The sequence below is a fragment of the Macrotis lagotis genome, chromosome 1 (genome assembly GCF_037893015.1).
Source record: "Macrotis lagotis isolate mMagLag1 chromosome 1, bilby.v1.9.chrom.fasta, whole genome shotgun sequence".
NCBI lineage: Eukaryota > Metazoa > Chordata > Mammalia > Peramelemorphia > Peramelidae > Macrotis > Macrotis lagotis.
In genome coordinates this window covers 623,274,843-623,290,825 of record NC_133658.1, presented here as the reverse complement: position 1 = coordinate 623,290,825, position 15,983 = coordinate 623,274,843, and positions in this window count along the sequence as shown.

Here is a 15,983-nt window from a genome sequence, read left to right as displayed (position 1 = left end):
CCTTGGCATCTTCCATGTCTGACCAAACTCTAAGCTTTCCATAGTACCTGCTTTAGTTTACCTTCATGGCCATCAGAACAAATTGTTCTTATCTGACCATTCCACCCCATCCCAGAAGTCTTCACATGCTTGGGATATACAACTCTCTATCTCACTAAAGGATTTGAGACCTACTGGTTACCGCCAACCTGGTTTAGTCCTTTTACTCGGGTCATTTTACTGGGATGAGACTACCGTGCATGCTACAACTTCTTGGAGTCAAGTATACAAATGAATATCCCTGAAAAGTATTCTCAGCAAGAGGTACTAGTCTTTCCTGAACACCCCACATACCCAACCGAGGAGGTAGGATCCATTATTATTCCCATTTTCTAGTTGAAGAAACTGAGGTGAAGAAAGATTAGGTGACTTGCTCAGATCACATAATAAGTTTCTGAGACCAGATTTGAACTTAGGTCTTCCTAACTCCAGGCCCCAGTACTCTTATCTACTGCACATCTAATTGAAACATTCATATGATATAACCCAAACTTGGCAACTTTAGGGGGGATTAGCGATGGAGGGGGAAGGAAGGAGTATGTATTTCTTTTCACCTACTAGATGCCAGAGATTGTGCTATGCACTTTGCAAATATTTCATCTAAGAAAGGGGAAGGTTGCCCCGTATCATTTGAGGACTAGGAGGGCTATTCCTACCTTCAGAATGTCTCCCAACCTCAGGCAAACAACAATACCTCTAATTCCAAAACAGAGATTTATCCCTTTGCTTTCCTTACTCTGAGAAACAGAAATATTTCTGAGAAGAAAAAATACTTTAACATAATGGGCATAAAGGCATTCAATCTCCTTCTGGGAGGAGGGTTGAGGCCATTTGAGAGCCTTAGATTCTCAGCTGAATAAAAAGGTACTCAGAGAGGGTGACCAAGAACCACAAATACTCCCCCCCCCCACTTCCTGATTTTTCAGAATGTTAAAATATCTTTCAGAATGTTTCTGATGAATCTGGATTAACATCCTTGCTTTTCCCCAGTATTCTTACTTAGCGTGAACCTTATTTCCTGGCCCTTAGATGCCTTCAGCCCCAGTGTCCTTTGCTCCTTGATGTGGCTCTTCTCACTCCACTTTCATACCTTTCAGAAATGACAATCTAGCTCCGAGAAAACAAGGGGAAACCACCACGAATAGCATCCTACAAAGGACCTTGGCTTCTTCAGTCAGCCAGAGATAGTTTAATGGTTTCCATCTCTCCACCCTCACCCAAGCCCAGCACCAGGGTGACTAAGGCTCTGAGCTGACCAATGAAGTCACTGCAATGCATACACCCAGGACAATATCCTCTTTGAGCAGGCTCATAATCTTTCAACTGCCACCCTGCCTAGGTGCTGTCGGACCCCAGCAGGGAGTAATAACCTCAGAAGCAGGCTGGCTGCTGCCAAATGATCCTAGGTTGTCTGACCTCGTTTACATAAGTCTTGCTCCATCTGTTAGAAGCTGCAGTATCTGTTCATGCTAATCTGATTGCCCCTTCCACTTATATTAAAAACATGGAAGATCCCCCAAGCTTCATGCTGACCTTTGATTTTTTCCATATCGCATCTGGGGTAAGGACTTCCTTTTAATCTCTGCAGACAATAGACAAAATTTCACCGATGGGACTGCTGACTGATGCCGAGACCATGGTGCACGTGTCTCTGACCCCTAGGTTAGATGATTATAATAAAGCTTTTTAGGCCCTTCCCATAAGAATATGCTGAATAGTTTCCGACGGGTGCAAGGGACTAATTGCCGTTAACATGTCACTCCGATCAAGGGGTGGCAACAATGCAATGACTGCTTGTCAAATCCAGAATTGATTTTGAAATTGCTTTAATGAGGCAGTGAATAAGTTTGCTGGGGCCCAGCCATCTGAGAGGCCTCCATAGCCAGATTAGCCCAGATCACCTGCAGTTGCATTGTTGACCTTTTTTCCCCAAAAGAAGATGAGCTGTACCAAGGAGAGGTATTCTGTTATGAAAGGTTTACTAGTTCTCAAACTATGTACTCAACTTAGCATTTCCAAATACAGAGACATTTGTATTGTATTTCAGGTTTGATTTTTTTCACTTTTTTTTTCTTTTGGACTCCCTCACCAAATAGGCTTCCAGCTGTCACAGCTGGATTGGCTTTGTTGAAGAACTCAAGAGCACATGCACTAGCACAATGTTTAAGAGGAGTCCCAAAGAGGCAAGGAACAGTTTCAAGTTGTGTCCTGCCAGATAAGATAGATTGAATACTGGACTGATGGATCAATAGATAACGCACTTCTAAAGAGAGCTTCCTTTCAGCTGTTCCTTTCCATCTGGAAGATTTAAACAATGGTTATACAGCTCCTCCTCCCCCCTCACATCACCATACCCCCCACACTCAAAAAAATTCCTTACCAATTTTATTTTTCTGATGGAAAGAAGCCTGAAAAAAATTACCCTACTATACTAGAGCTCAGAATATGTTAAGAAATGGACTTGACAATAATAGCTAGCAATTATATTTTGTTTTAAAGTTTTGCAAAGCACTTTAAATACATTCTCTCATTTCATCTTCATAATGACATTGAAGGGTAGGTAGCTACTGAAATTCAGGGTGAGCAAGTAATATGCACAGGGTCTTAGAGACTGTATTTGATATTGGGTCTTCTCCACTAAATTGCTATATTATTATAATACATGATTAGAGGCCTATAGCTCAAAGGCCCATAGATATAGAGCTAGAAAGGATCTTAGAAACCATAGCCTCCTGCTATCTTGTTTTAGAGATGAGAAAACTGAGACCCAGCAGTTAACTTGCCCAGTATCACAGCTAGAATTCTGAAGGAGTCAAACCAAGGTCTTCTTGAATCTATGACCAATTCAGGATTCTATTACATTATGAAGTACCCATATTAAGGTCTTTAATATATTGTGAGGTGGGGGGAAGGAGAGGAATACCAAAGTAACCCTCCTAATTCCACCCAAATCTAAAGGAATGGAGGTTCCTGGCCAGTCTGATCTGAGGGGTGGTTTTGGATTATCCCTGATTAAATGATCTTACTCCAGCTGAGCAAACTGAATAAGCCCTCCTGCTTCCTTGTTCTTCCCTTGTAAACAAGCCCAGCACCTTGACAATGAAGACAAATGTTGGTCCATTTGGCAATAAAAATGAAAAAAGTGCCAGCAACACTTCACAACTGTCGCATTTATGACCCGCCTCTCCCTCTCAGAACATTATTTCACTCTAAACCAAGATGGGTGAGCCAAATTGTTTTATTTCCAAAGGATATGAGTGCATTTTAGAAAAGCATTTATGTGCATTATATTCCCTGGTACCCAGGCACATCTGTACTGTGCTAGTGTTTATGTGTCCATGACCAGCATCCTTATTGGGTACAGATGCCTTCAAGAAATAGGATGTTACACAGGGTCTATACATCAATGTTATGATGATGTATTTTTCATGAAATCTGTAAATAAGGTCAACAGAATAGGGATATTCAGGATGACAAAATCTTTAATAGTTTTTGAGCAATGGTCTATTTTCCTGTAAAAAAGTCAATTTACTTTTCGGACCATGGTTTATTAAAAAGTCTTCTCTGTATATAGGGAGACAAAACAGAGCCCTGTAGTATTCTAGAGGTGGAGGAAAGGGAAAAAGACAATTAATAACTTCATAGTGTTAGATATAATGCAACCGCCAAGCATTAAAAGAATAGGTAAGTAGCACCTCTGGTGGTTATGAAACTTTGTCTTCTCTTTTCACCTCACGTAGTATTACAATCTGGATTTGTTTGGTAAAGAAGATGGAGACACAAAAGGGTAAATAAAATTCTAGAAGCTACAGAAGCTGGAATGTAAATTTCAAAAAAAATGTAATTTCTGAAAATACATAGGAAAACAAAAAAGCAATCCTAGCATCTGCCAAGATTTTAGTGTATCTTAGACAGTGGTTAGAAATCGAATTATTTGGCTTAGTTTGAATGCTGGAAAAAGGTTACTGGAAGTCATTAGAATTGGATAATATCAGATCTGAGGACTGCTAAGTGCAGCCCAGTCTACACAGAATACCATTTTAATTGCCCCACTGAAGAGTAAAGGCCCTAAAAAAGTCTAAATGGTAATTTAACAAGCCTTTAGTAAAGTGCTTATTATTTGTTAGACACTGCGCTAAGCACTCAGGATACCAAGGAAAGACTAAAACAGTCCATTGCCTTCAAGAAACTCCCATTCTAATGGAGGTGACCACAAAATATAAATAATTCAGTGCATTCGATATCCAGTTAGCATATGAAAGATAATCTTTTGTTTTTAAGATTTTTCAAGGCAATAGGATTAAGTGGCTTGCCCAAGGTCACATGGCTAGGTAATTATCAAGTGTCTGGGGTCAGACTTGAACCCGGGTACTGCAGACTCCAAGGCCAGTGCTCTACTCACTGCGCCACCTAGCCGCCCCATGAAAGCTAATCTTAAAGAAGAAGGTATTCCCCTTTAGTCATTGGCACTTGTCATAACAAATCAATAAACATGTATCAAAGTCCTACTATGTGTCAGATACTAATGTCTGGGAACACACACACAAAAAAAGACAAAAACAGTCCCTGTCCTTAAAAAGCTTACAATCTAATGGGGAAGACAGCATGCAAACAACAATGTACAAACAAGATGATTGATAGGTAAATAGATGGAGAGAGGGATAGGTGATAGATACCTTACTATATATGTGTGCATGTTTATGTGATATAGCTAATATATATAAATGTTTGCACATTAGATGTACATGTACATAAACATGTAAATGCACATAAAGAACAATATTTTAATAATCTCAGAGGGAAAGCACTATTATCAAGGAGAACTAAGAATGACTTCTTGAAAAAAGATGATTTTAGTTGAGACTTGAATCTAGAGAAGGAAGGAGGTAGTGATGAGGAGGAAATGAATTCCAGACATGGAGAACAACCAATGAAAAGGCTCAGTGTATAAGGTCAGAGTTCTACTAAGCTAATCCCTGAGATAAATAATACAAATAAAAAACAAGATAGCCCCTGCTCTCAGGAAACTGACAATCTAACAAGAGAAGACAATATACAAAAGTCAACTGAAAGAGCTGAAGAAGGGAGGTATCCAGAGTAGAACTTGATGAATTTTGAAGAAGTCCAAAATAGTGGAAACTAGAGAAGTGGCATAGGGTTGTGAAGCACTTTGCAAAATATGGAAGAGCACAGACTCTTGTCCTATAATAATGAGACAGAGAGAGAGAGACACAGAGAGACAGAAACAGAAACAGAAACAGAGATAGAGAGAAATACCACAGACCAGGAATGCTTAAGGGGAAAAAAAATCACATTCCAGTCTTTTGAATAACTAAAAAAGAAAGGCAAAATGTGATTATATGTTGAATAATTAATTTTCTTATCACAGGTCATGGATCTAGAGGTGGAAGAGATTTCAGAGGTCATCTAAACAATACCTAGATTGATGAGCATCATGTAGGTTCAAAACATGACATCAATAAATTTTGAGTGACAACAGCTACAACTCTACTTGCTCCTGCCATACACTATAAATAGAATATTATACCTAACTAATCAGCTTTATCACCTTCCCCCTGTCCTGCTGTATAATTGATGGCCCTAACTCTAATCCAGCTGCATCTAGTCATATCTGACTCCAAAGTAGCATTCAAACAACACATGGTTTCCTCTCTGTAATCTCACAATCAAGAGATTCATTCCCCAAAACAGTCAGCAACTGGCACTAAGCAGCTGACCAAGCCAGTTCTGAAAAAATTACAATCTCTAATATTAGGATGGCAGAGATTTGCTTGGAGTCTCAGAAAATGCCAGATTGACCAAAAGATGACAAATCTAGGTTTTGGGGGGAGTTTGGGGTTTAATTTGGGTGGCATTTTTTTCCTCCATAAAATAGCATTTTAGAAGAGCCGAGTTTAAATCCCAGTTCAAACACTTACTGACAACATCAGCTTAGAAAAATCACTGAACATCTCTTCCTTAGTTGCCTTATCTGGAAATTTGAATTAAACTTGATGCTTCTAAAGCTCCTTCCAGCTATAAATATATGATCCTACAATTTAGGTTGAGAATAAATCAAAAGTCTTCCCCAGCTTGGAGTTGGTAGTGGCAAGCAATTTCCAATCAGTTCACTAATCTATCAGCTGAACCCTCTCCAGGCAGGAAAAAAATGTCTGGGTTTTAGTTACACTGCTTTCTTCAGGATCTTATTCAGTCTCTCTAAAAACTGCACCTAGGGAGTTAGATCCATTTCAATAGAAAATGCTAAAATATTATAAGCAAGCCCACATGGCAATGGATTCTTAACATCTGTCAAAATCTGCAACCAGAGCACCAGAATGTCAAAATGATATTCCTTTCAAGCTAAAAATAAATTACAACTCTAATCTGTGCTTCTAATCCAACGTGATATGCCCTAACACTGACCTTTTCATGATTTAAACAATATCTGCTTCTTGAGGAATTGGGAGAAATTCTGTACTTTTGAGTGCTTATTTCAGGGGATGCTGGAGAACAGAACAGTCCGTCAAAACAAGAAAAGCATTCTTCACTTTGTCCTACCAGCAACATGTGGCCTGGTACACATTTCAGATTTTCATCTATGTACAACTTACTACCACGGAAGGCCAAGGGATTTAACCATCATAATCTGAGTGGGAAATAAGATAAAATTTAATACAAATAAATGTAAAATATAATCTTGGGTTTAAAAAAGTTTCAAAAGTGAAAAATGAGAGGTATCATCAAAGATCTAGAACTTCATAGAATCATAGAACCTTAAGAGTTAGAAGGGGCCATAGTTCAACAAATACCTCAACAATAAATCCTCTGAAACAGAAATGTCCAATTTTTTAGCCCTTGTGGGTTGCTTTGTCCAACAAAAATTTATCTTGAGGTCCTTGACAAGTTTTTTTGGGCAATGCTACCAAGAAGAATTAAGTTTGGATATACCTGCTCTGAAACTTATCTGACAAATACTTGGTCAGCCAGTCTTTGTTTGAAAACTTCTAGTGAAGGAGAAAACCTGCTAACTCCTAATGTAATCCAGTCCTTTGGGGGATAATTTTAATTGTCAGAAAATTCTTTCTTCCCTCAATTCTAAATTTGATAACTGGCACCGTTGGTTGCTAGTTCTACCTTTTATGGTCAAGCAAGTCTGATCTCTCTTCCATAAAATGACCCTTCAAATACTTTAATACAACTATCATTTACCTTGCTGTTCTTTTCTGCTGATCAAACATTCCCACAGAATAAGAGAGAGAGAGAGAGAGAGAGAGAGAGAGAGAGAGAGAGAGAGAGAGAGAGAGGAATGAAAGAAAGAGAAAAAGAAAGAAAGAAAAGAGGAAAGAAGGGAAAAGGAAAGGAAAGGGGAGGGGAAAGAAAGGAAAAAAGGAAAGGAAAGGAAAGGAAAGGAAAGGAAAGGAAAGGAAAGGAAAGGAAAGGAAAGGAAAGGAAAGGAAAGGAAAGGAAAGGAAAGGAAAGGAAAGGAAAGGAAAGGAAAGGAAAGGAAAGGAAAGGAAAGGAAAGGAAAGGAAAGGAAAGGAAAGGAAAGGAAAGGAAAGGAAAGGGAAACAAACAAGTAAACAAGCAAAGAAACAAAGAGAGAAAAGAAACAAATGAAGAAACAAAGGAAGGGAGGAAGGGAAGACGAGAAGAATGGAGAGAAAGAGGAAGAAAGAGAGAGAAAGAGAATGGGGAGGAAGAGAGAGAGAGAGACAGAGGGAATGAAAGAATGAGAGAAAGAGAATCAGACAGACAGAAAGCCTCCCCTTGGGGAATTTACAATTTAAAAGGGAAAGATGATGCTCAAAAGAAAGCTGAGAAAGGTAGGAGAAAGGTACCTGGCATAGGAGAATGACATTTTGATTAAATCAGCATATAGTTGGGTGGGAAATAAAGAGATGGTTGCCCTTATTGAATCGAGTTTCCCATTAAGACTCAGGTCAAGGGGGTGGCTAGGTGGCATAGTGGATAAAGCACCGGCCTTGGAGTCAGGAGTACCTGGGTTCAAATCCGGTCTCAGACACTTAATAATTACCTAGCTGTGTGGCCTTGGGCAAGCCACTTAACCCCATTTGCCTTGCAAAAACCTAAAAAAAAAAAAAACTCAGGTCAGGTGCAATCTCCTAAATCTTTGGTATTCTTCCATGGTCTCCTCTCCTCCAACAGCAAAATTACATATATTTTGTATTTATTGATCTTTATATATGTTGAATCAACCAGTCACAAAATAAACTCCATGAGGGCAGGGACTATTTTACTTTTGCTTCATATCTCCAGTACTCACTATAGTTCCTGGAATAGAATAAGGTATCAATAAATATTTTGCTGAATTGAATTGACCTGGCAAAAGACATACATATGGAATGATGTGAGGAAAACCCCTTAAAAAAGAATGAGGTCTGATTAGGGGGAAAGAAGTAATCAGGCCACCACATGAAGGTGATGACCCTGGAAATAGAGAGGAGGGGAAAGAAGTGTCATATGCTAAACCATAATTCAAATGGTAAATTTCCAAAAGGAAGCTATACAAGACATAATTCATAACTGAATGACTGATACATAATTCATAACTGAAACTGCTGTTTCCAGCACTGATTCTGGGTAACTGTTGTCATATTGCCAGTTATTTGAGCTAACATTTATTAGTTCACCTGCACTGGAGCATTTTGGCTAACAATGGAAAATATGACATAATCCTATTCAGAACACAGTTACAGTAGGTAATATGGGCAGGAATCCTGATTATAAATTGGCCAATGAATGTAACAAATGGATTTAACAGTCAAGAAGAGCAAACTAGATCAGTAACTTCAACAAGATGAGAAAAGGCCAAAAAATTGCTTAAATGTGGCCAACAATGTTGTAATCAAACAAGTACTTCAGGATTATGGAAAAAATAAATTTTAAAAAAGCTTTATGGAATAGAAGTGAAAAGTTATCTAATGATGAGATAACATTTACCTTGGATTATACTATTCATATTCTGTATTCCTGGACTTTTATTCTTCAATTTGTTCTTGTTCAGTCGTTTTCAGCCATATCTGACTTTTCATGATCCCATTCAGAGTTTTTTTGGCATAGATAATGCAGCACTTGTCTTTTCCTTCTCTGTTTCATTTTACACATGAGGAAACTGAACAAAAAGGGTTAAATGGATGGCCCAGGGTCACACAGCTAGTAAATGTCTATGGCCAGATTTGGATTTGGGTCTTACTGGTTCCAGGTTGGCCCTCTATCCCCTGTACCACAGAGCTGCACCAATTCTACAAGAGTACGCTGTTTGTTTGTTTTTTATCAATGTGGGTATTCCAAGGGAAGCACCTTGGCTCAATGGTAAGATTAATACAGAGGGAAGGGTCAAACATGTCAGGAACCAAGTTCAAATACCATTTCTATTACTTATAATGTAATCTTGGGAAAATCATTTGACATCCCTTGTTCTCAGTTCTCTCATCTGTTGAAATGTGGAAATTAGAATGAATGACCTCTAAGGTACCTTCTACAATCCTATTATGACTCCAGCAATGCAGATAACCATTCATACTTTCCCATTCTTGTACAATTCTTGACTATATTCTTCCATTTGTTCATCACCTGAGTGTCTACTCAGGTGTGATAAAAGTTTCCTTTTTCAAATTCTTATTTTTTTCATTTTCAAAAAAGTTTTGAGTTCCAAATTCTATTCCTACCTCCCTATCTCCCTTTCTCCTCTTGCCCTTCCTGAGAAAGTAAACATATCACATTCTTCCTTGCATGAAAACCAATGGAGTATTATGCTATGAATAATAATGAAAAAACAATTCTATTTCTTAGAAATCTGGCAAGATTTTTATGAATTGATGAACAGTAAAAAAGTAGAACTAACAGTACAACTTATACAATAACAATAACAACATAAGAAAAAATTTAAAGACTCAAGAACTCTGATCAATGAAGTAATAGATCACAGTTCTAGATAACTGATGATGAAGCAAGCTATCCACCTCCTGATAGATACATCTTGATGTAGAATCAGTCATATATTTTTGGATATGACCAATAGTAGGAATTTGTTTTGATTATGTATATGTTTCAATAGTTGTGTTTTCCTTTTTTTCATTGAGGCGAATGAGAAGAAAAGATAAATAAATATTTATTAATTGAAAATTGAATTAATTTTTTCAAAAGAAAAGAAACCAAGTGAGTTCAGTAATTTTCTTTTATTTCCACTATAGGAGCAGTTTATATCTCTTTCCATCCTTTTGATGGTAACCTTAATTCGACTTTTCCTGTGTAATTCCTTGTTTGTAATATGCTGCAGCCTGTTCAGGTCCATCAATCTCAGTTCCTCTCCACTGTCCTTTATGTGATCCTCCATCTCAATTCTTCAGGGATTGTGGTGTTCCATGACTTAACAGCTTTATGACATCATTGACATCACCTGGAGAATAGAGGTATTAAAAAGAGCGACCTTTGTTTCAGGGGGATGCATAGGTTTATCCTTCCTCTAAAGATGATAAAAAATGAAGGACATTAGAAATTCTAAAGTTTTATTAACTAATAAAATATATGAATTATTACTGAGAAAGGAAGTTTTCTCTGGGTGTTCCTGTTTGCATTCTTATTTCTTTAAGTGAAAATTTACAAATTGATTTTGGTTTTTTAAGAATTATATGTTACGTATTATATATAAATATATGGATATGTCATATGATCTGCCATATAAATGTATATGGCATACCTAGTCAATTGATTGCTTTAAAACTGGTCTTTAATACTCACTATTAAGTCTTTTCCCATTAGTCTGGTATGAGAGTGAGCTGAGCCCCCCAGAGGTCTGATTAGTGTCTTAATTCCCCTGGGTCTCTTGATGATTACAGGTAGAATAATATTCCATAGCTTTCCAAAACTTCGTCTTTATACATCATCCCTAGATCTAAATAGAATTTAAAATTCAGAATTAATCCTCAGGCACCAATTCATCTATGTAGATTTCTTCATCTAGACTAGGGGCAGAAAGTTTGAGATTCGTGGATCCAATAAGGGATTACAAAAGTGCACTCTAAGATTTAATTCACTGAATCTCCAACAAAGGGAATTTAGCTTCCATTGACAGGCTTCACTTGTTTTTCTGCACACCAGCTTTTTTTTCAGAGAACTGACTGCTGAACACACAAATACCCAAATGCTTGTCCATTAAACTTCAAGGTGTATCAGGGGCCTTGGGACAAATCCTTCTGCAACAGGGAATAAACAAAAACAATCTTGCATTATGCTTCTGAACATCTAGACTCCCCTGGACACTATTTCCACACATACACACACACACACACACACACACACACACAAACAAAACATCTCATAATTAAAAAGTCAAGTCCCTTTCTAGGCTCAACATGAACAAACAAAAGATTTTCTGTAGACAGAAATACTTGAAATGACCAGTTGCCTTATTTGTCTTACGTTCATTCTTAGATACAGGAGTGAAAAAGAGCTAAAAAAGACCCTGAAAATCTCCATTTAGCAGGTTGGGGAGGTTCTTATAGAAAGGTTTAGAGTATTTTTTAGTTTGAGATTAGAAATGTCTTTTTTTTCTAGGGAAGAACTCAATAGGGCTTAGAAAAGAAGCTTCAGGGCGGTGCCAAGATGGTGACAAGAAGGGATTCAGTCTTAGGAGCTCTCTGATAAAACTCATCAGCTAAGGGCTCTTAACTAAACTTTCGAGAGACAGAACCCACAAAGGGACCCAGTAGGCAGTTCTCCTACTCAAGGTAACCTGGAAAAGAGCAGAAAGACTCTGCTCCCTGGGGTCGGAGGGGCGGCTAGCCAGAGGGGTGGCCCACCAGAGCCAAAGAACTTCAGCCTCCTGGAGGCAGCCCCAGGGTGCTGGGAGCCGTGGCTCACAGCAGCAGGGGAGTCTCCTGAGCTGCACCCTGGGGAGCACCGGGCACAAAGTGGGGGAACAGCAGGGGACCTCTGCCAGAGCGAGCACATGGAGCCCAGCCTTCAGGGCACACAGCTAACAGCCTGGTCTTTCTGCTGCCCAGATCTGGAAACAGAAGCAGGTGGAGCCAGTAAGCAGGAGCCCCCAGGGCATGAGCCCATTGAGCTGAGGGAGGGGAGTGAAGAGAGAGAGACTGCCCAGCTCTGTCCTCTTACCCTGGAACAGGACTCTGGGGCTCTGACCACATTCAGATCCTGATCCTAGTCTAGGCCCCCCCCCCCATAGAACAACAGGGCCCCTCCACCTGGGCCCCGTGGCAGAGGCGGGGCGCTTATGGTCATTCACAGACCAGGAGGGAGGACAGAGCCTCACACACTGAGACCCTTGTGGGAGTATCCCAAAAAGCTCAGGAAACACCCCAAAACCAGGCCCACGCTGGGAAAATGAGCAAGCAGAGAAATAAGAAGAAGACCATTTAGAAATATTTTGCAAATGAGCCCAAGAAGGACCAAAATACTCAGTCTGAAGATGAGGAAGCACAAGCTCCTGCATCTAAAGACTCCAAGAACAGAAATTGGGCTCAGGCTATGACAGAGCTCCAAAAACACTTTGAAAATCAAATGAGGGAGTTGGAAGAAAAACTGGGAAAAGAAAGGAGAGAGATGCAAGAAAAACATGAAAATGAAGTCAGCAGCTTAGTCAAGGAAATCCAAAAAAATGCTGAAGAAAATAGCATGCTAAAAATGAGCTTAGGTCAAATGGATAAAACAGTTCAAAAAGTTATTGAGGAGAAGAATGCTTTAAAAAGCAAAATTGGCCAGATGGAAAAGGAGATAAGAAAACTCTCTGAGGAGAACAAATCCTTCAGACAAAGAATAGAATTCAGGGAGATTGATGAATTTAGCAGAAATCAGGAATCAATACTTCAAAACCAAAACAATGAAAAATTAGAAGAAAAATGTGAAATATCTCATTTAAAAAAACAACTGATATGGAAAACAGACTTAGGAAAGATAATTTAAAAATTATTGGAATACCTGAAAGTCATGATCAGGAAAAGAGCCTTGACATCATTTTCAAAGAATTACTACAGGAAAATTGCCCTGATATTCTAGAAGCAGAGGGCAAAATAGAAATGGAGAGAATCCACCAATCCCCCTGAGAAAGAGATCCCAAAAAACCAACCCCCAGGAATATTATAGCCAAGTTCCAGAACTCCCAAGTCAAAGAGAAAATATTGCAAGCAGCCAGAAGGACACAGTTCAAATGCCATGGAGCTGCAGTCAGGATCACACAGGACTTAGCAGCAACTACATTGGAAGCTCGGAGGGCTTGGAATACAATATACCAGAAGGCAAAAGAGCTTAGAATGCAGCCAAGAATCAACTACCCAGCAAGGCTGAATGTCCTCTTCCAGGGAAAAAGATGGACTTTCAATGAACCAGGGGAATTTCAAATGTTACTTTTGGAATGGCCAGAGCTGAACAGAAGGCTTGATCTTCAGATACAGGACTCACGTGAAGCATGGAGATTGGAGGAGAGGGGGGAAATATGAGGGACTTAATGAGGATGAACTGCATGTATAGAAAAATGATACTGATTATATTCATATGAACCTTCTCAGTTAATAGAGCAGGTAGAGGGAGCTTTTATAGTTGAAGCACAGGAGAAAGGTGAATTTGAAGATAAAATATGGTGTAAAAATGGAGTCAATAGAAAAAAAGGGAAATGGAATGGGAGAAAGAAAAAGGAGAGAGGGAATAGGCCAAGATATTACACATAATAAGATTTTTTTTATTACAATGAGCTATTGCAATGATATGGAAGAGGGAAGGCAAGGGGGATGAGGGAACCTTTGCTCTCATCAGAGATGGCTAGGAGAGGAAACAGCAAATATACTCAATGGGGTATAGACATCTGGAGTAAGAAGGAGGGGGGAGCAGGGGGAAGAGGTGGGGATGTGAATAAAGGAGGAGAGGATGGACCATGTGGGGAGAGTGGTCAGATATAACACATTTTCTTTTTTACTTCTTGCAAGGGGCTGGGATTGGAAGGCCTGCCCAGGTCCATAGGGCCAGGTGGATTCTGGGCCTAAGGGGTGGTATGGGGTCTCAGTGCTTCTTGGCCCCAGGACCAGGGATCTGTCTGCTGCGCCACTCAGCGACCCTACAGCAGAGTCAGAGTGAAAGGAGAGAGAAAATAGAGTACATGGTAGTGGAGAAATAAGAAAGGAGGGAGTTGTGATCAGCAATGGCAACATTGGAAAAATATGGAAGTAACTTTTATGATGGACTTACCATAAAGAATGTGATCCACCCGTGACAGAGTTGTTGGTGTTAGAACAAAGACTGAAGCACATTTTTTGTTATTATTATTTGGGGGAGGGTGCAGGGCAAGTGGGGTTGGGTGGCCTGCCTGGGGCCACATAGCAGGGGGATCTTTGGGTGTCTGGGGCTGGATTTGGACCCAGGTACTCCTGGCTCAAGGACCAATGCTCTGTCTGCCACCCAGCCACCCCTACTATTCTTACTATTTTATTTTATTTGGGGTCTTTTTTCTTCTTCTTTTTGGTTTTTGCAGGGCAGTGGGGATCGGGTGGCTTACATGTCACATGGCTGGGTGATTGTCGGGTTTACGAGGCTGGATATGGACTTGGGTGCTCATGGCTCCAGGGCTGGTGCTTCATCCATTGCGTCACCTGGCCATACCTACAATTATTACTATTTTTTTTAATTTTAATTTTTTTTCTCTCCCCTTTACTCTTTTCACCCAAGCAAGTCTATCTATATTCATGGGGGGAGGGGTATTTTGTTTACTTGTAAACAAGAATATTTTATTAATGTAAAAAAACATTTGTACAAAATGAGAATAAAAATAAATTTTTAAAAATAAAGGAAAAGGTTAATATGAAGAAATAGAGAGCAAAACCATAATAACTGGGAGATTTAATGTATCATTTTTAAACCTAGACAAATCTAATAAAAAGATAAATAATAAAGAAAAAAAAGAAGCTTCTTTTTATAAGATTGTGACACCTGGGCAAGTTTCTTGAAGTTGCAATGCTCTAGACAACTTTCCATAACATTTTTAAGAGGTGATTTGCACTGATAGAGTCCCAATACCAATGAAATCACAAGACCTTGTCCCATCCCTATTCAAACCTTCCAAACCTCAGAACATTATTCCTTCTTTATCAATACTATCTCTCCCTCCATCCCCAGTTCCTAACTTCACTCTCTAGGACTTTGTCAAACATGCAAAACTTCCCTCAAATACCTTAACTTCTCACTTCCTTAATCTACTCAACTCCATGAAATACTTCTACACCTGACCTAAGCTATACACAGGAATGATAACCCACCTTATTCTCATTCTCCCTAAAAAAATATTTCATCTACACAATCAAGAACTAAAATTCTTTTATACTATTCATGATATCCTACCTATCTCTTCTTATGCTTTATTTATCCTAAATCAAAACTGAACAGTAAGGATTTATTGAGCAATGATAAAAGAAAAGAAAAAGAAAGACACTGCCCTCGAAGAGCTTACATTCTAACGGAGAAAGCAATACTCACACAAATAGGTATATACATGATAAATTCAGATTAGAAAAGAAAGTAATAGCTGGGAGAATAGGAAAGGCTTCCTTAAAATAGAGCGCTTGAGTTGAATCCTAGGAAGTCAGAAATTCTAGGAAGGGGAATAAGGAGAAAGAACTTTCCAGGAATGGAGGACCACCAGTGAAAAGACTTGAAGAAGGAAGATGAAGTGTCATGTTAGAAACAAGTAGACCTGAATGGATATACTATTGAGCTTATGGAGGGGATTACCTCCAGGTAGTGAGAAACTTTCAAAAGTCAAACAGAGGCATTTATATTCAGTCAGAGAAAATAGCCACTGGAATCACATGCAATGATGCTAACTGGGTCACTACATAGTGCTGTTATTTCTTTTCAGCTGAACCCTCACTTAGGCAGGACAAACATTTTTCTTCTTCCTAAATGACTTTCTATCT